This window comes from Trachurus japonicus, chromosome 11 (assembly GCF_045865225.1).
Source record: "Trachurus japonicus isolate A0001 chromosome 11, Traja_1.0".
Classification (NCBI taxonomy): domain Eukaryota; kingdom Metazoa; phylum Chordata; class Actinopteri; order Carangiformes; family Carangidae; genus Trachurus; species Trachurus japonicus.
The window spans coordinates 28,542,084-28,561,722 of NC_140917.1; the positions used below are offsets into that span (position 1 = coordinate 28,542,084).

Here is a 19,639-nt window from a genome sequence, read left to right on the forward strand (position 1 = left end):
GGCTTTAGTGATTGATCCAGGCTTTGACATGCTGTAATCTGCCAGACTCTGTTCTATGATAGCTTCTATTTTCTCTGCATCATCCGCCGCTCAGTTCAACAAGCCCGATTTTTAAATCTGGGTTGCGATACTGTCCACTTTTGTCTTCAAAGATGGGCTACAGTCTTCATTTTCACACTGCTCTTCTTGTCTTTTTCTGCATTTGAATGCAAATGTATGTGCTGATTGAAGAGAGAAAAAAACACTTAAGTGTGTACAAAAGTTTTCTCTCTGACTTAGCCTCAGTAGTGATTAGATCTATAACAACCGAAGAATAAAACTAATCTAATAAGTGGATGACTATAGTTTCAGACCTTCGAGGGGACTGATAAATGGATGACGGGTGGATATATGGAAGACTGGTAGAAGGAGCTGCAGCGCTACAGCTCCTCCTCCACCTCCACGTCTTCAAAAGAAGCACTTGAGCTGACTAATGTCCCACCTCTTGTGCTCATCCATATGCAAATATATGCAGCAAGGTGCTCCGAAATCTAATCACATTATCTCCTGTATATAGGGGATGCTTGAGATTTAAGTATGAAATGTTATAGCAAAGCTGTGAAAACATTAAAGCACGATAATCATGTGTGAAAGGATACAAGCTTTTTGGAGGATTTTAGAATACTTCTGTCGGAAGGCCACAAGGATACGAGGTCGTTCATTAGCACTGAAATGAATCTTTTTGAAACTCGTTAAAGGGACGTTGTGTAACTTCTCCTGTTATCTATTCACGAAAATTGATTCTTTCATTCAAAAGTATGTTTTTCATTAATCAGTAATCACCCCCATCAACAAACTGAAGTGTTCCTTTCAGCTCTGAATTAGCCGTTCATATCATTCATATCTCCATGGAGCGGGTAAGCTCGGTGCTGGCTGCCATGTGGTGTCGCCATGTTTTTACGTTCAGTGGCAGCGTGACGGTAGGAAACCACGGAAACTCAGCGGAGACACCGGAGCTGTCGGCTCAGGTCGAGGTGGCGTCTGTGAAAAGTCACCACGGTAACGCAGTGAGGAGGAATGGAGCGTTACACTGATGCTGCATTCACCTGCAGTCGGGCAGACGGCCGTCGGTAACAAACCAGATGTCATTTTAGTCACAGAAGTCGAGAGAAAGCCGGTAAAACGTGGGTCAGGTAAACAATACGACATCACCATGACAACATATTGTCACGTGTATTGTTTTGCCTCGTGCTGACGGACCACTTGTTTACATAGAGGCTTGTTTATGCTGTTACGTGCAGCAGCTGTCGTCCGTCTGCCGTCTGCCCAATTTCACATGAATGCAGCATGAAAAATACGATTGAGTTGTTTGCGATATACAATCGCAACTAGATGGGAGTAATTCCTACACAGTGTACCTTTAAAGATGTGTGAATGCAGTGCTAATGTTTAAAGAGATTTTTGTGAACTGCATGATGGGTAGATGAGGGGAAGTGGTAGCCTGTAGTGAGACGGAAGTGATGCCACAAAAATTCATGTTACAAATACGCAGAATAATCCTTTAAAACAGAAAAGCCTGTTTGGATTTGAGTATAGGCTACAGCTGTGCATGTGCACTTGCTGTATTCGGAAACTGCGCGTGCTGACGTCACGATAGGCAATGCCAGTGGAGGTAGAAAGAGCGGGAGGGAGGGAGGGGAGGTGGAGGAGGTAGTGGTAGGCGCGAAACAGAGAGAGAGAGAGAGGGAGGGAGGGAGGGAGGGAGGGAGGGGGTGTGTGGAGGGGTGTTCCGTTGTGAACGCGCCTGACGGATCCCCGGCGGAGGGGCAGCGAGGGCGCGCATCTCTGTCCTCCGCTTGTGAAGCGACTGCAGGGGAGCCAGATGCCCGACTGCGAGCCGCTGCCTGTGGATACCTATCCCAAATGCCAGAGCAGGCGAGAAGCACAGACACATTTCACCCTGTGGCAGTGAGCGGAGTAAGAATTGTTTTTTATGTTTTCCTCCTCCTCCTCCTCCTCCTCTTCCCTCTCCCCTCCAGCCTGCCTCGCACTCTCCGTTTCAACCTCTGCTTCATATGAGGAGCTTCCTTGGACTTGGAGTACCGGGCATCAGTAGAATAAAAAAGAAACCCCGTTATCCCACAGCTCTGCTCCTGCTGCTGTGGCGCTGCTGCCTGTGAGCGCGTCCTCTCGCTGCTTGGGAATATACAGCTTTGCCTTTATGCGCAAAAAAACCATGGAGATTATATGACGTGGATTTATTTTTTATTTTTTATTTTTAAACAAAACTGGACATCTACAGAAACGACGTACCTTCTCCTTTTTTCCTCTCATTTATTATTTTTTTTTGCATTGCCTTTTTTTCCCCCAGCGTTCTTCTTTTTCTGTTCTTTTCCTCTTTTCTTGATCTACATGGCTACTTTATGATTTCGTGTCCTTAGCGGTTCTCTCTGGCTTTGATTTATTTATTTATCTATCTATTTATTTATTTATTTATTTGGTAACACTTCTTATCTTTTGGTCCGTTTCGGAGGCGCAGAAGTGGGATGCCTCGCAGAGAACATTTCGTGGGGAGAAGATTCCGCGCAGCAGCAGCAGCAGCAGTAGCAGCAGCAGCAGCGAGGAGGCTGAATGAATGATAGTCTCTCCCTCTCCATCTGAGACGTGCCATGGATGGGAAACTTAATTTGTTTCCACGGAACCGATCGGGGAATAGCCGTCGCATCAAATAACTAGGCTACCGCTGACAGCGATCAGGTAACGTGTTCTCTCTCCATTAACCTCCTCATCGGGGAACATACACAGAAAAGAAAGGCTTTGGACTGTTTCTTTGCGCCATGTCGGCTATACACTCCAGATCGCTTTGCAGTCTGATCGGCTCATTTATTTATTTCATTCTTCTCATCCTTGTATAAAGATCACAGTGTGTGTGTGTATGTGTGTGTGGTAGTGTGGTCCAGTTTCTTTTGGCGCATATGTTGTCAGACTGACAGGAGACTGAGAGAGAGAGGAGGACACTCATTTTCTCCAGTCCGAGCTCTTTCCTTCCAGACCGAGGTTTATCGGGGATGTGTGTGATCTGTGAACCTGAACGGAAGTACCGGTCACAGAAGGAAAAAAAAAAATCTCCCAAAATCCACCACTGAGCAGTTGGATGTCAGCCTGGTAGTTGAGCTCAGGTGGACAGCGGGGATGCTGAGCCCCTCGGTGAGAGACACACAGAGCGGCATGACTGCTTATGAAGCCGCTGGCAGACCTGTAACTTTGCGCAGTGGCCAAAAGAAACACAAGCTCTCTCTCTCTGTCGAGCTCTCTCTCACACACACACACACACACACACATCTCTCTCTCTCTCTCTCTCTCTCTCTCTCTCTCTCTCTCTCTCTCTCTGTCTCACACACACACACACACACACACACACACACACACACACACACACACACACACACACACACACACACACACACACACACACACACACACACTCTCTCTGCATCGTGCGCAAAGCCTGCACACTTTTATCTCCACCTTCCATACACTGGCACTCTTTTCGCAATGCATTCACATGTTCAGGTTCGCACCTCTACTCCCCAACACACACACACACGCACACACGCATGCACGCAGAAGGTCGCGCGCGCACCCTAGGATAGTATTCTCTTGTCTCTAGTATCCACGATGCCGTTTTTGAGTTTAGATCATATCATGAGTAAATCACAGCTCCTCCACCCGGCACCGAAGCTTCTTTCACTGAGCCTCTAATGGCTGGAGATGATGACTCCACCACCACCACCACCGACACCAACACCCCCCCACCCCCCACCACCACCCCCCTCTGTGCGCACTGTGCGCCTGGGTGAGTGAGTGCCTTCTCCCAGTGAATGCTAAAGAGCCAGGATGTACCAAAGACGCCAGTGAGCGTGCACTGGGGATTGAAAGAGAGAGAGAGAGAGGGAGAAAGAGGGAGGGGGGGTGGTGGGGGGTTACTTCACTTACATCCGTGCTGGCATCTCACCACGCAACAGAAAGCCCTTTGAAAGCTACCTGATCACGCACTGAGGTCCGATGTATGTGTGCGGAGCGGAGCGCCTCTTCGCTGTGGCTTATTGCGTCTGCCGCAGTGCCGCTACTAGCTGCCGTACACCTCCTCCTCCCAGTCTGCACCCTGTAATCTTCACTAAAACGATAAGTGCGCGGTTTTCTTTCTTTCTTTTTTTTTTTTGTGGAGCTCCTCAGACCCCCCCCCCCCCCCACACACACACACACACACACACACACTGGTATAGCGAGCAGGTGGCTCCGGTGACGCTGAGCGGGAATGACAACCGGGACGCGACAACAGGAGTGCAAAGGAGCCCCCGAGCATTCTCTCTGCTTGTGTGTATGTGTGTCTGACTCTATGCTTGTGTGTGTGTGTCTGGCTCTATACCCATCTGTTGAGCATGCAGTGTGTTCGCGCTCTCTCCACACGCACCTGAAAACAAACTCCTCTCCCCATCGCTCCCGTTACATCCCCTTCAATAATGACGGAAATGTAACGCACATGGCAACAGCGACCTCGATCACTTTAACTCCCCAAAGTAGCTATCTGTGGCATGTTGAACAATTTCCTTACAATACTCCACTCATTCCACCACTGAGTAGAGCCAAACTCCACTACAGCAGCCTGTGGGTGAACAGGTGTAAGGCTATTTAACAGGGACACTGATTCATGAGCAGTGAGTGTCTCTTTTGGTTCTTGGCACAATTCAGAATTTGGATTAGGAGGAGGTCAGGAGTCACCACAGCACTCATATTCTGAGAGGAAGTTCAACAATCACACCATAGACAACTATGGAGTATGACCACAGAAGAATATTAAAGAGGTTTTACGCTGGCTTTCTATTTCAGGGTCTCTCTGTGAAACCACACCTCTCCTTTTTTTTAAAAAAAAAACACAGTGAATAACCTTCGTTTGCCTTATTTCTTGGGGCTGCTGTCGGAGCTAATGGAGTCGACAGGTTCGCGTCCCCTTTTAGAAGAGATGAGAGACCCACAGGTGACGGCTCAGGAGTTGGATGTGAGAGGAAGCTCCTTTTTAACCCTGCTGGGTGGAGGACAAAAGGTGGTCAGGTGGCAGTGCTTCACTATAGCTGTGGAAAAGTTGCTTGATATCATCTGCAGCAAAAAGAAAAGACTTCTAACCCTCCACTCGGTTGATCTGTGTTATGTTTGTCCTGAGAACGTGTGAAACAGAAACTAATGAGCTTATATGACACTGGTTCTTGATGCTGCATGGCTTTGATTTCTTTAAAGAGGCTTTCAGATCAAGTCGTGAGGTTTTTTATTTTGTGGCTATGACTAAGAAACTACATTGAATATGTACTCACTTGTTGCTTTAAACTAAGTGTCCCCCATAATTACCCATAGAAGTCATCACTTCTTCCATTTTCTATCAAGAAATGGCCTGATGGGAGTGTTTCTAAAGCACAGACAGAAGTTATAATTTGTTTTGTTTTGTTTCACAAAGTAACATGGTTATTTTTCTCACTCCTACTTTAATGTAGGCTGATAGTTTTGAATTCATTTGACCTGATTTGAATATTTTTTGGTTTTGGGGGGCTCTCCACATCTAAGTGGATCCAAATATAGAACACATTAAAAAATCTATTGCCAGAGTGAGCAGCTGAACTGGCCGTGGACAAAAGCAGTCAAGTAGGGGGAAGAACTGATTTAAGTGGAGGGAGCATGGCGCTGGTGACTCCAACACCCATCAACCAGAATCTGTATCAGTGGGGCTTTTACAGTGTAGTGAGCTTGGCAAGTGAGGCAAACGAGGAGGCTGATCAATCCCCCACCAATGGGATTCCTGTCAACTGCTGTGAATGCCAAGGGGCCAACCAGAGCAACCCCAGATTCAGCACCACGGACAGCAGCCATGATTCATGCAGGCTTTAAACAGGTTTCAATGGGAGTTATTCCCTTAGGAAATTCACACTATTCTGAAAGAAAACTGTTGACAGTGTATTCTATGGGTGATCCACAGCAAAAGGGAGATTTTTTACAAATTATTATATATATATTTTACTGAATGAGTGACAGTAGCATATCTGAGGCAGGAGAATATGATCAATTAAAAAAAACTATTAGGCTAGATATCACTACTTTCACAGTACGTAAGTGTTTATAAAGTTTATAATTTTTCTCATTCATCATTTAAATTTGTCTTGTGCAAAATCAACTACTTTTTTTTATTATAATGTTCTTACCGAATGGCCATACTGCATTTGTGCTACAGCATGTGATCTCTTAGGATTCAAGAGCTTGCGTGTCTAAATTTGTATTTCTGTTTGTTTTGTGTGCCAGAAGTACCCCCCCCCCCCCCCCTCCCCGCTCTGGGTTGTATGTGTCCCTCACCAGACGGGCCAAGGTCAGCGTCCACAAAGATCCGCAGAGATCTCTGTACAGCTGGGAAGAGCCTCCTCATGCTGAGCTTCTTCCAGGCCGAGAGATCCGAATGCTTCAGTCAGAGATAGTGCGTTAGTGGCTTGCTCTTTGCGGTGTGACATGTTGGCATGATGTAGATAGCTTTCCAATGGTATATCGCCCAAAGCTACAGAGCTGATGTCATGTGGTGGCAGTGTCGTGTTTGTTTTGTTGTAATTATTGGGTGAGTCACAGAGACTGAGAGGACTCGTTCCAATCTTTGCTGCACAGCTGTGACTGGCTGTGAGAACCCTCCAAACCTCGTGGGAATCAGACGCAAAGAAAGAAAAAAAAAAATCATTACAGAATGAAGATATGAAATTGGTCCATTTTGACCAAAGCACCACAGGAAGGTTAAATGGGACGGGAGAAATGAGACGACGAGTAATGAGTGCGCTTACCTTTTCGAATGATCATCTGAGCAGCTGCTGGAAATGCGACTCCAATGAAAGTGTGACATGTATCAGCTGAAGATGTATGAAAAGCACCGGGCTCTGTGGCAGTTTTATAAGGCCCGTAAATGTGATACTAATAACATCTTCAATATCCGCCCACGTGTCATGCACTAAAGCTGGCATTGCTGAATCTTTCCCCCCAATCTTTCTTCCCTTCCTCCCTCCCCCTCTCCCTCTCTCTCTCACCCTCTCCGATAGGCAGAGCATGCACCAACACACACGCAGCGGGAGAGGAGGAAGTACTGTACAATACACAAAGTGATGGTGGCACATCAAGCTCGGTGTATGTGTGTGCGCACATGCATGCCATTTAAATAATGCATATGGTCCAGGGGCCAGGCGACAGCTTGGTCTTGCCCGGATCACTGCACCCTGACTGGACTATTGTTCCTCTGACACCCCCCCCCCCCTCTTCCCATTAACACACACAAACACACACTTTCTCCCCTTTGCTGGCCTTTTCCCTAACAGGCTCTTCACAGTACACCTCCTCTATCTCTTTTCCTCTCATTCTTTACCCATCCATCTACCCAATTGCTGTCCTATTATTGGAGCTCTTATAATTTTCTATGATTACCCGTCTTGGCCTTGGATTAATATCGTTAAATCGGTGCCTATTTTTATGAGCTACTCCCATGAGCGGTCTGCGCTGGCGAGGCCTCGGTGGATACATTATTTTAAGCTGGGCAGCGCTATCCTCTTCCATCAGTGTGGTCGTCTGAGCCTTTTTAAGTAACACGCACCGACAACAAGTCTTAAGACTTCACATCATCACATCTAGAAACTCTGCTGTCAGCTCCCTGCACATCAGCCACCACCACTAGCCTCGGCCATCGCTTAGCAAAGGGAGAGAGGGCAAGGGAGGAGAGAGAAATTAAAAAATGATCCTAAAATGTGAGAATGTTGGGTCAGAGAGATGAATACACCGGCACGCTGGAGTTGCTCAGCAAAGATTTCCATTTCTTTTTTCTTTTTGAGAGGAAAGGAATGAAAGGTGAAAGATTTTGTCAGGGTATCTACTTCACTTCTCTACTCTTCTCAGCTCATACACAATATTGTGGCCTCTTAGTTCATATGCTCTGCCATGCTCCATTTGGAGTCACAGATGCCTCTGTCACTGGGGCGGCATTCATTTGGCGCGGCCTCGGGTGACTGTGTCAATATTTGCACTGAGTGCCATTTTGGTTTGGGGGGGGGTGCTCTATAAGCATGACTGGGCCCGGGCGAAGCTTAGGCTAAAGGAAAGACAACAGGAAACAAATGTCCCAGCCCTATAGACTCGCTCTCTACAATTAATTAAGCCTTTTGGCAAGAAAAGTAAAAGGATGGGCCTCCTTGGGAATAGATAGGTTGGGGTTTCAGCAGGATGAGGGGTGAGGGGAGAGAGAAAACAAAACAAATTAATTGCCTTGAATCGTGGAGATAATTCACATCTCTGATTAATATTGATCGCACGAGGGATAAGAAACTGCCACAATACAGCCATAGAGAACAGTTAATTCAATGAGTTTTATGTTAATAACGTTCTTTGTGAAAAGATGAACAAGGAGTCTTTGCTGGGCAATGACTGCGCAATTTGAGGTTGTTACTTGGTGTGCTTTGATCTGTGTGTGTGTATGTGTGTGTTTATGCGTGTGTATGTGCGTGCTCTTGTTTGTTGACTGACTGCGTCCCTGCAGTAATATTTGCCTTTTATGTAATGTTTTTCATAATGTGTGGCCCTTGGGGGATGGAGAAAGAGCAAGAGCTGGCAGATTGTATTGATTCAGAGCATCTAAAGCTGTGACTTTATGGTGCAGTACAGGAGGGCCCATGAGGATAGCCTAAGCTAACATGTTCTCATGATTGCTTTTTCTTGGGTTGCTCCTCAGCGACATACAGGACAAGCCTCACCTTTTCATTCCTGTCCCGTCTCTACGCTTTTCATCTTGTAAGTCTCTCTCTTTTCTCCTCTCTTTTTGTCGTAGCACACCACTTGAACATCCCCTGTCTTTCTGCTTATTTGTGTTATATAACGCAGTGTCCCCACATCCACAGAACCACACACACTCACACACACACAGACAGAAAGTTGCTCTCCTTTGCAGCTCACGCACAAAGCAGGCGGCTGGTGCTTAACTCAGCGTTCAGAGGGCGGAGACTCATCTGCCTGACCACATTGGCCTCGTCATCAGCAGAGCGCCCTGCTGTGACACCCGTCGGCCTCTATTACAGCTCTACGTAGAGGGGGAACGCTCCGTGTTTGCAGGCCAACAAGTGGGAATGCCGTGCTCTGCCGAAGCAGATGGAAGGAGCCTGGACTCCTTTACGTTGTGATCTAATGGGATCTGATGTGTGCGTGTGCATGTGTGTGTCCACTGTTGCAAGTCCGGAGTGGTTGAATACAACATCTCGTGCATCCGAGCGCTTTTACTCAGAGACAATGGAATAGTACTAAAGTGGAACCATGCTGCAGGCTTTTTACAGTGGAAAAACACAACAGCAAATATCAGAGGAGGGTAAAGTAAAGAAGGCATTTCCACTTTATTAGGTTAACATTGCACATTGGTGTCACAACAACATAGTGTCTCCGTTTTGGGAATATATAGGAAAATATCTCCACGCTCTTGGTAACATATTAATGATAATGGAAACTAACTGTCCTGGTCATACTCATCTTTACGGCTGGGACGATATGCTTTTCTCCCAATTCGATTCTTCTACGATTTTTTGGATGCCGATTCGATTTAAATTGCGATTCTAGGATATTGCCGATTTTCTCAATTTTTAGTCTGCATTTTTAATATGATTATGATTGTCTACAGACTATTCCAGGATTTCCCCTAAAAATGTATGTAAGTCAGTTTTTAAGATTTATTCTGCAGCAATATGTTTACTCTCTTTTGAAAAGCCTGGACTGCATAAAAGAGGCAAAAATAAAAGAGTATAGAAAAAACAGGCTTCTGAAACCTTTCTGACAAAATGAGATACGTATAGACTGAGGTAAACTGCTACATTTTAACATTTATCTGCACACAAATACTGTATAGGAGCCTATAAATTAACATACTCCATTATAAAGTAAACTTAAACCCTTTTCAAAACCTGGACTCTCTGTATGCAAAAAAGGCGAACAAATGCACATTGCACAATATTTAAAACAATTTTGGAAAAGAAATCGATTTAAAAATCGTCAAAAAAAATATTGCGATACTTATGCAATCGATTTTTTCTCCCACCCCTACTCATCTTACCCAACACTGTAGGTGAAGCACACAAAGGTGTCCGACCCCAAAAAGCTTGTGACATCCTTACACTTATATATATATATATATATATACATATATATCTATATATATAGATATATATATATATATATATCTATATATATCTATGTATCTAGAACACAGTAAGAGCTGGGTATTATCCTAAATAAGGGCTTCTACGTCTCTCTGGTGCTGTTGCTGTAAATGAAGTGTGTTCCCGAGTATGCTCAGCTTGCCTGAATAAAGGGCTGACACCAAATAATCTGCCAGACATAACAGATGACATGCTGTGATTTTACTGTATGTGCTGCCAGTTCTTATGTTTCATTGGGTCTGTGTGCTTTACTGTATGTGTGTGTATAATAATGCATGTGTGTTGGCAAAATGCGTGGACCTCCCTAGGTTCAGTGACCTTAGTGAGAACACACTAAGTGGACAGGTGGAATTCCAGCCCAGAGGCATGCTGGGTGGACTCACAGCATGGCAGGTGTAGACATTTGACAGTAGCGAGTTGCTATGGAAACGAAACGATGAGCAAAATCCCATTGGTACATAGCTGCATTGTCACGTTTCCAGCACTTGTTAAAATCTTGGAATGGAAATCAATGGAGACTTGACTCCTCGTCCATGTTTCCCCTGCTTTGACAACATGCATCCTTCAGCTTTTAAATCCTGTACGTGCTACAGCCAGAGAGAAGTTCTTTAATAGTTCTTTAATAACTTTAAGCTCTACACAGTGGTTAAAGAGGAACTATGCAAGATTTTTAGCTTAATTAAACAGCTTCAGAGTAATTGTGATGGTTATGATAAATGACTTGCATCTTATTACGGAGGAGAATGGTGGCTCTGTGCCTTCCACGTAGCGTCTCTTGGCCCAAAAACAACCTTGCAAGATCAGTGCCGCCGACCCGGTGTCCCTGCGCTCGTCTCTGTGGTACTGCAACACAAACTCGCCCCGTAATCTCTTGTTTACGACAGGTAAGACTACATAAATATACACGTAACATCATATATGATATTTAACGTTATCCACCGGTCCATGGATTGCTTTCTCGTCGGCTTCGTTATGCTACTTTTTACTTTGTAGCCACTTCCAATAAAGGCTTTTTACTTTTGTACCTCAAGATGCCTTGGTCATCCCCTTTTTCTGGGTTGCTATTCACCCCTGTACCAAAGAGCACTTTGATGTTTTTTTTACTCATCCTCTACTCCACAAGCTGTTTTGAGTGTCAGATATAGAAAATGTTTCTTTTTTCAGCCCAAAATACCGCAACACGTATGAGGTTGTGAGTAGATCGTCACCAATACTACAACTGACAGACTTTAATCATGTCCTTAACCTCAACCTAAACTCATTACAGCCCAACGCCTCCTGGAAAACCAGCTTTCTTTTGTCCCTGACGTCAGGGGCAAAAGAAAGCAGAGAATCCATGTAATAGCACATGCCAACTTCTATCTACTTCACCAGAACTTCAATTTTCTACTCAGACGGAGGCCTGGACCTTGCAGGGTATGTGAGTGGTACAGAGTGGCAGTGAGTGCAGCGATGTGATTTTGTGTGGAGTAGGTTTTTTGTTTTTTTGAATGTTGTGGTTTTGGTTCTTCCCCCCATGTCTCCAAAGTGCATTTGATTGCTCTTGTGCTGCAACAGTCTGTGTCTTTTGCCCACTAACATCAAACGTATGTGTCCCTAAATGGCAATACAGATGTTTGCTTTAACAACACAAAACGGCTGTGTTTGTGGAGTGTGTGTGTGTGACAGTTCAGACTGACTGATTTCCAACTTTATACGTAGCTCCAGTTATTTCCCCTCAGACTATCATCTTTTGTTGCTGTCTGTGTACATTCATCAAGTGGAGTTATACAACACAGCTCAGTGTAACAGCAGAGTCTTACTCAAGATGAAACATTGTCATCCTGAGTTGAAATGTCATTGTCTGGGTTTTTGCGATCTACAGTAAATCTGGACCCGTGTGCCTCTTTACATTGACTTTGTATACAGTTACACCACCTTTAGTTGAACAATGCAACAGAGAGCTGGCAATCATATTTACATCTGCTAGAGGTTTTTCCCCCATTTCCGATTGGGGAGCAGCAGTAAATATAACATCACCAGCAGCTGGGAAGCAGCTCTGAATACAGAATCATGTGGAAGTCGGAAGTGGAGGCTGCTGCTACTCCAGTCCACACCAACATGGCATCATTTAATTAAAGACCCCCTAAACCAAAAATAGATTTTTTGAAATTATTAACATGCCAATGTAGTGTTTGGGTTCTGCAACAAGACATTTCAGCAGCAAAGTCGCTAATGCAGCCATAACTGAGCATGTTAGATTTGAAAATGCAGTTTCAAAGCTAAAGTCAGAAAAGGTTGGATTCAGTTTTTCAGCACCCTGTCAGGTTCAATGTCAGAATCCCTAGCAGCCAATCCCGTTGATTTTTTTTCGCATCTCATTTGTTGTTCACTGTGATGGTGACACTTCACATCTACTTATACAGCTACATGTTCAATAACAGTATCATTGGTCGACCGCTGTTAATGAGCAACCCGATGTGATGGGTGGGCACAAGTCATGATGTATTTGCATACTCATGAATATTCATAGAACCTGTTTTTTTAATGAGGGAGAAATAGTAGACCTGTTTTTATCCTCTTTGCGAGTTTCTTATAAACAACTTTTTCGTGGGAAAGCAATTTTAACCAAAAAATAGTCATAGCAGAGCATTTTTACACATTTTAAAAAGCCTCTTTAGGGTGACTTTAACGTTTATGAAGAAATGATTTATTTAGATGTTGGATATGCTTCATACGTACGTACTTAGTTATTATCTATGAAATATGTTGGCTAAGTTTCATGGAAACGGTCATGAGAGATTTGGTCTTTTAGACTTAAACAGGGGGAGATCTTTACATTTTAATTCTAGCAACCCCCTCCACCCACATGTCTGCTGACATCAGTGTTGAGAAAGGTCCACCCTGGTTCCAGTGTTTACAATCTGGCCGTCCCAGGGGAAATTACACAAATGGATTAACATGGTAAACAATAAGGCTGAAAACAACAAACAGCCTCTTGGAAACAGGCCTCGCAGCTTGAAAATGTCTAAATATGAGTTACTGAAGTTAATAACGCAACTCTGATTTTCATAGAGTACAGGTCTTTTGGAGCCAGACCGAGGTCCCTTCACAGATGTGTTGTGTAATTTACCGCCCCCCCCCACTGAACGTCGTGACCACAGGCTGTGTCATCATGTGACCCTCCCGCTTCCTTCACAGCAATTAGACAGGTAGATGAAATGAGAGTGTTGCAGAGAGCAGCAGTGTAATTAAACATGGAGTGAGAGGCCACCAGGCCCCTGTGAAGTGATACCACCATGCTCGCCCACACACTGTGCACAGGCATTGCCACAGTGTCTTTGTGCGTGTGTGCACTTCATCAATATGTTTTATTGGTTCTGTCCACCTACTGTGTGTGTGTGTGTGTGTATCCTCCTGGCAGGTAGAAGTGTCTACAGAGGCACATTCACACACAAAAGCCTTCAACAGACAAAGCCAGCTTAACACACTTAGCTTTAATATCTGCAACTAATCATCAGCAGCATCAATACCTCAAAAAGGTGCTGACACATTTAAACACATTCTCCATGGTAACTGTACTATCTTCATGCTAGATGAGACAAAAACATTAATTAAAAAAGGAATTTTAGCAGGAAAATTGCAATATTCTGCAAAAAAAAGCTTCCCTCTTATAATGTACTTTGAATAGAATAGTACAAAGCTATATTGAGGCCTGATGGTCAGAATTGACAGACTGGTTTCAGCAGGAAATGTAGCAAACAGTGTGTCTAGATGAGTTTCACAGCTGGTTTACTGGTTCGCTGGTATCATGGTGAAGAAGTTCAAATGCTTTTTGTGGACAAATAACTTTTAGATTCAGTCAACTTCATTGAATTTGCTTGACTCGACATTTTCTGAATCGATAAAGAAAAACAAAAAAGGTTCTGGTTTCCTTGCTGATTGGACTTTTAAGTTGTTGTTGTCTTTGTTTTTTTGTGTCTTTTTGGAGCTCTGATGTTTTTGACATTATTTGGTCTGTGCTGAAACCCCTCCCACGAGAGAGCTCCGCTGCCCAGCTTTGAGCTTGTTGGCTCAGCGTAAAGCTAAAGCTTTGTGACATACTGCTTGGCCATACTTTACCTCTGCTGCTTACTGGAAACGAACATGGCCATATGCAATTTGAGTTATTAATCAGTTGCTATTTCCCCTCTGAATTATAATGTGCTGCCTCTGGGTCTTGCAGAAACCTTATATGTCCACAGAGTTATCCTTTCTGGAGTTCATAAACATGCAGAGCGCTTGTCTGAACCCTGATCTTTTTTAATGCATTATTTCCAATGCAGGATTATAAAACATCTTCTTATAGAGCAGATGGTACAATTAGAGTTAAAAGGTTTTCATGTATGTGGAGGATGGTAATGCAGTTTTATCCATTTAAGAAGCCGACCCTGAAACATGGCTGATGGCAAAGGTTGTCTTATTAAGTGAAATTTAATCAGTAATACTTTCATGTTTTTATTTGCACATTCTCCTTTCTTTCACAAGGTTGGACACTGAGGTTTGTCTTTGTTGCCTGTGTGCACCGGTAGGGCATTCATCATCACACTGTTGCTACATTTCTTTTAATTTTTCTCCCTTTCTAGTTCGTGTGCCCTATTTGCAGTATGTAGAAATTGGATGGCAGACAGATGTGTATCACAGCTGTCATCACCATTTTACACCACATCTTCTCAGTAATGTCTGAGCGTGCCTTTAGAAACTGCACAGATAGCGTTTCCTCAGTGGGATATTTGGATATCAGGAACATAACTGCCTGTATGCCTGTTCCCCCGCATCTTCTCTATTCTTTCTTTGGCGAATTAGCACTTTCCTCCTGAGCCTTGTGATGTCTGCATAGTCACACACCGAGTTCTGAGAGCTGCACACATGCTACGCACACATGCGCCATGACACATAAAATCTTGTCATATTACAATTACAGCTCAGCAGGTGTCCTCTTCCAAGACCATTTCCTGAGCTGTACTTTTTCCTCTAGAGGCGCTCCCCGTGGCTCCGGCTTTCTTCTTGCCAGTCGGAGGCACACAGGTGTATTGTGTAACCCTCAGATTTTTTCTGACATTGGAACGTCATATAAATGCACAAGAAATACAGAGCAGTAGGGTGAATCCATTCAAGTTGTTAAGTGCTTAGGAATCTGATATTGAATGGATTATTTGAGATAATTTTCCCACCACACAGAAAACCTTTAACTGGCACAAATATACTATGTATCTCTACTTGGATATATCGAAGGCTTTTTAGAACGCTTGCAAGCTCTCACTATGCATGGACATTAAAATCATCCGTTAATACCGTATGACTTTCTCTATATGTGCTCTAGTGAAGAAGAAAATCCCTAGTGATGCTTAGATAGGTTTTATTGCTGGCGGTCTTGACAGCATTTTAATTCCCCTTGCGGTTCCAGTATCATAGCAGCCCAATCTCTTCTCACCACACCATCAGCACCTTTCTCCCGGACCCAATTTAGCCGGCGATCCTAAATCTAGCATGCTAGAGACCTGTGAGATTCAGAACAGTGCTCTTTGTGGAATAGCACCTTAGCACCTTAAAGGAATAGACCGCCTCGGAATGTAATTAGATGCTGCCAATCTCTCGTGTTCACTCAGGTAATGTGGGGGTCTGGTGAGTCTCTGAATGGAGGTGGTTCCTGCACGCCTGTGTCCTTCAGAGCAGAGCAGAGCAGAACGCACTTTCAAACCACTGTGTTAAAAATCAAGGTATACAGTTAAAACGGCCATTTTTATGAATGTGCCATGTTGGATTTGATCTCATTTACTGAACAATGCCTATTATACATCTTAAACAATGCAGCTAGGCTTTCTGTGATTTCAAGGGAGATGTTACTTGTTTGCTTTTCAGTAAGTGCTCATCTGCTGGGACGATGCTGACGATGAAGGGTCATTACATATCCTGTATCTTATGTGAATACCTATTTTACAACATTTCTCAGTAGATCTTACACTTAAATGATATTATCATCAGAATCTCAGCTGCAACTGTGTCACCCTGTACTCTCTGGACACATCAGATGTCTAGTAGGGTTATCAGTACCTTATAGTAGCTGATGGTGTGTTAAACCCAGACATGAATGTGGTTTAAATCCTGCAGAGCTTAAGCTATGATGAGGAAGCTTATGAGACTCCTGCGTCTACTAAATCTATTTTAGAAGTCATTTGGATGCTTAGCGCTGCCATTAGGGGTTTTCAGGGTATTTATGATATGGAGAATATACTAAATATGAAATGCTGTTAAGGATCTAGCACTGGAAGATTAACCTGCAAAGCGCTAAAAAACTAATGGATATCCTCATGGTGGAAAGACATGGAAGAGACTGAATGAAATGCAGAGACATACCCTGCTATAGGTGCTGAGGACACAATAGCCACGTTTCCACTGCAGGAGTTCCTGGTAAAAGGAGGGGGTAGCAGGAACCTCTACAGCAGCGGTACTCAATAGGCGGCCCGCGGGCCGCATCCGGCCCGCCGAACCTTCCAATCAGACCCGCGACTGAGTTCTACTAGTTTACATATTACTGTATTTCTCGGGCTCCGTGCGCCTGTAAGTCAATGCGCTGGGACATAGAAACACGTGCGGAGCGTTTGTGTGTGCCTGTGAGGCCCTGCACTGGGATACAGAAACGCCGACGAACTCAAATCACCATGCGCGAGTGTTCGGGGAGCGGGCTGGACTGCAGGGTTTTCCCTGCCTGTCTGCAGAGACCGTGGGTGATTTTCACCGCCGTCTTGGTTCAACTGTGTGTGCATCATGCATGGGGGGCCGTTCAGATGAAGCGTCTTTTGCGCGCGCTCAAACCCATTCAATGTAGCCGCGCGTCATGCACGTTCACAACTCAAAAGCCGTAGCCGCGCGCATTTGATGAGACGCGATTGTTTTTTCGTGCACGTCAGCGGTGCACAGCTGCACGACCTGCTCCCCCCCCCCCCCCCCCCCCCTGGTGTTGTGTCCCTGTTCCATCGGCCTGTGTCTCCTACTGTTTCCCACTGAGCTCTGTCTCGTTTGAAAGGTGAAGGAAGCCCATGTGTGGAAAGACGTCGCCTCCGAGATGTAGAATGTGTTTTATAGAAGAGAAACACACATTTCAGGACCAATGACTTGTATCCTCAGAACAGAGTCAGACATGTCCTGTGATGGTCAGGTCATATTTAAATTGAAAATCACAGGGCATGTCTGAGGATACAAGTCAGCAGTGTAAAGCTCCAGCATGATATGTAAATGATGATGTGATAATGTCAAGATTTTTCATTTTATATCATACAAAACACCATGAAGTGTATAAATAAAAATTATGTGCTTACAAGTAAAATAAAAATCTTTAAATTATTAGACGAAAAAGGTGAATTTAATTTCAATCTAGGCCTATTTGAATGTGCGGCCCCCAAGGTGTCTGTTAAGAAAAATTCTGGCCCTTCGACAAATGTATTTGAGTACCCCTGCTCTACAGGAACCGTCCTCTGACTCGGCCTCTCGGTGGCCGTGTCTCCACTACAGACAGGAACCCACCGTGCGACGTGCAGCGGTTTTGATCATCGCGAGGTCGTTGTGCAGCGTTTTTTTTTTTACTGCTCTAAACGCTTTCTAAAAAAAAGACAGGGTTTTTAATTGCCGTCTCGATCGTCCCGTAATCCCACGATTGCGTATTTATCACACTTTCTTTCTTTATTTTTACTAGGCCTACTGCTACTCTCGTCTTTTACTGACTTATTCTCTCTTTTTTCCGGCCGTTTTTCCGTTTTTTGTAACGTTGGGTTTTAAAAATGCCGCTTATTTCGGGGCTTTCTCTTAGCGTCACATCCTGCTTTGAGTCTGACCAATCGGCACAGAGTAAATCTCAAGCCCCATTGGGACTTTTTTAGGGCCGATCTGAGTACCTACCCCCAAATTCCTGCAATGGAAACGCGCCTATACTGGAGAGTCTAAAGCCAGGAACACACCGGCCCGACCTTCGGGCGCCAGGTCGCGTCGGGTACGCGTCTGTTTGGAATGTTCATCTGCGTCGGGGATGTGCGGAAGCTGTCGGGTCTCGTTGGGCCTGATTCGACATGCACAGTCGGAAGAGTAGACTCGTCGGATACTCTAATTGGCTGTGTGCTGGCTATGACGATTCTGTTTGGCGGTGCCCTAATGAATCGGCGTGAGGGGCGGAAGTGACCATAGTAAACAAACGGTGCGGTCTCTCCTTACTTTTTCCCTCCTGCGATGTCTTCGGGCAATAACGAGCCCGAGAGCAGACAACGCAACCATCAGCTCAGCCAGAGCCATCATTTTGCTGGCAAGCTTTGTTTTCCAAAACGTCTTCTCAAAACTAATAACAAGCTAACACTTTGTTTTAATCTCCATGGTTTCTCCTATGGTTTCTTTGTTACGGCATTTCCTGTGGCGGTGTGTTTCACTGCTTCCTTTCTCCCGACTGGGCCGACGAGAGGCGACACACTCGTCGGACAAAAGGCCGTCGGGGTCGGCGTCGGGTCGCGTTGTGTGTGGGCCCTCAGGATGCACCACACACTGGCCCTGTACTCTATATGTTGTTTTCATTCTCCCTCTAGACAAGGTTAAATGGCTGTAAATAATTATTGAGCGAATGAAAGTCCATTTCTGACACCATGAATCATTGTGTAAGTGTGTATAGGAGTGTGTGTGTGTGTGTGTGTGTGTTTAGTGTCTGTTATTGGCGAATTGGCCTGTGTGAGTGTGTATGGATAAGTCTGGCAGTGCAGTGATAGGACTCTATCTGCCTCTCTCTCGCCTGTATCCTGTATCTACACTGCTTAACACAGTTGCAGGATTATATGTAACAAAGTGTACAGTATGTGTGTGTGTGGGGTTGTGTGCGCGTGTGTGTAACAGATGTGGGCGTAGTGTGCATGCTGAAGGCCGTCCTGAGTGAGAGCCACTGTCAGAGCTGGACAGCAGAGGGTAACGGCAGGAATAAGAGGCTGCTGGCATTATTAACCCCTCACTGGGTTGAGTGGAACAGGCAATTACCACCAGTCATATGGCTGTCACATTGCCAGAGGGAGACAGCTTTAACACACACACACGCACGCACACACACACACACACATACACATATACATGCCCACAGACACAAATAGCAACATATCCTTGACTTAAAGGATAATTCCAGTTCATTCCAATGATTTTTCTGTCGTCGTTATTGTTAACAAAAACACTATGATCACTGGTTTAACTGTTATATCTCAATGACAAAAAACATCTCACAGGGCAAGGACAGAGTCAATACAACTAGTTGAAATATAGCAAACAACCCCCCCCCAAAAAAAAAAAAAAAAAGAAAAGAAAGATTGAAGTTGCACAAGCCCCCCCAATTGTCCCCCCCAATCCAAATGAATCAAAATTGA

The 19,639-nt window shown here is 44.6% G+C and overlaps 1 protein-coding gene across 22 annotated transcripts in view; it reads left to right on the forward strand.

The window, feature by feature from the left end:
- The first annotated feature begins 1,789 nt into the window (after positions 1-1,789).
- The window catches only part of adgrb2 (adhesion G protein-coupled receptor B2), a 230,935-nt gene continuing 213,085 nt past the window's right edge, over positions 1,790-19,639 (forward strand). For 12 of the 22 annotated variants that reach the window (XM_085792206.1, XM_085792207.1, XM_085792216.1 and 9 more), the window contains exon 1: positions 1,791-2,736. The gene's annotated coding sequence lies outside the window, so the exon portion shown is untranslated. Of the gene's footprint in view, positions 2,737-19,639 lie in introns of all 22 variants that reach the window. The other 10 variants (XM_085792186.1, XM_085792196.1, XM_085792205.1 and 7 more) reach the window with 3 other exon arrangements.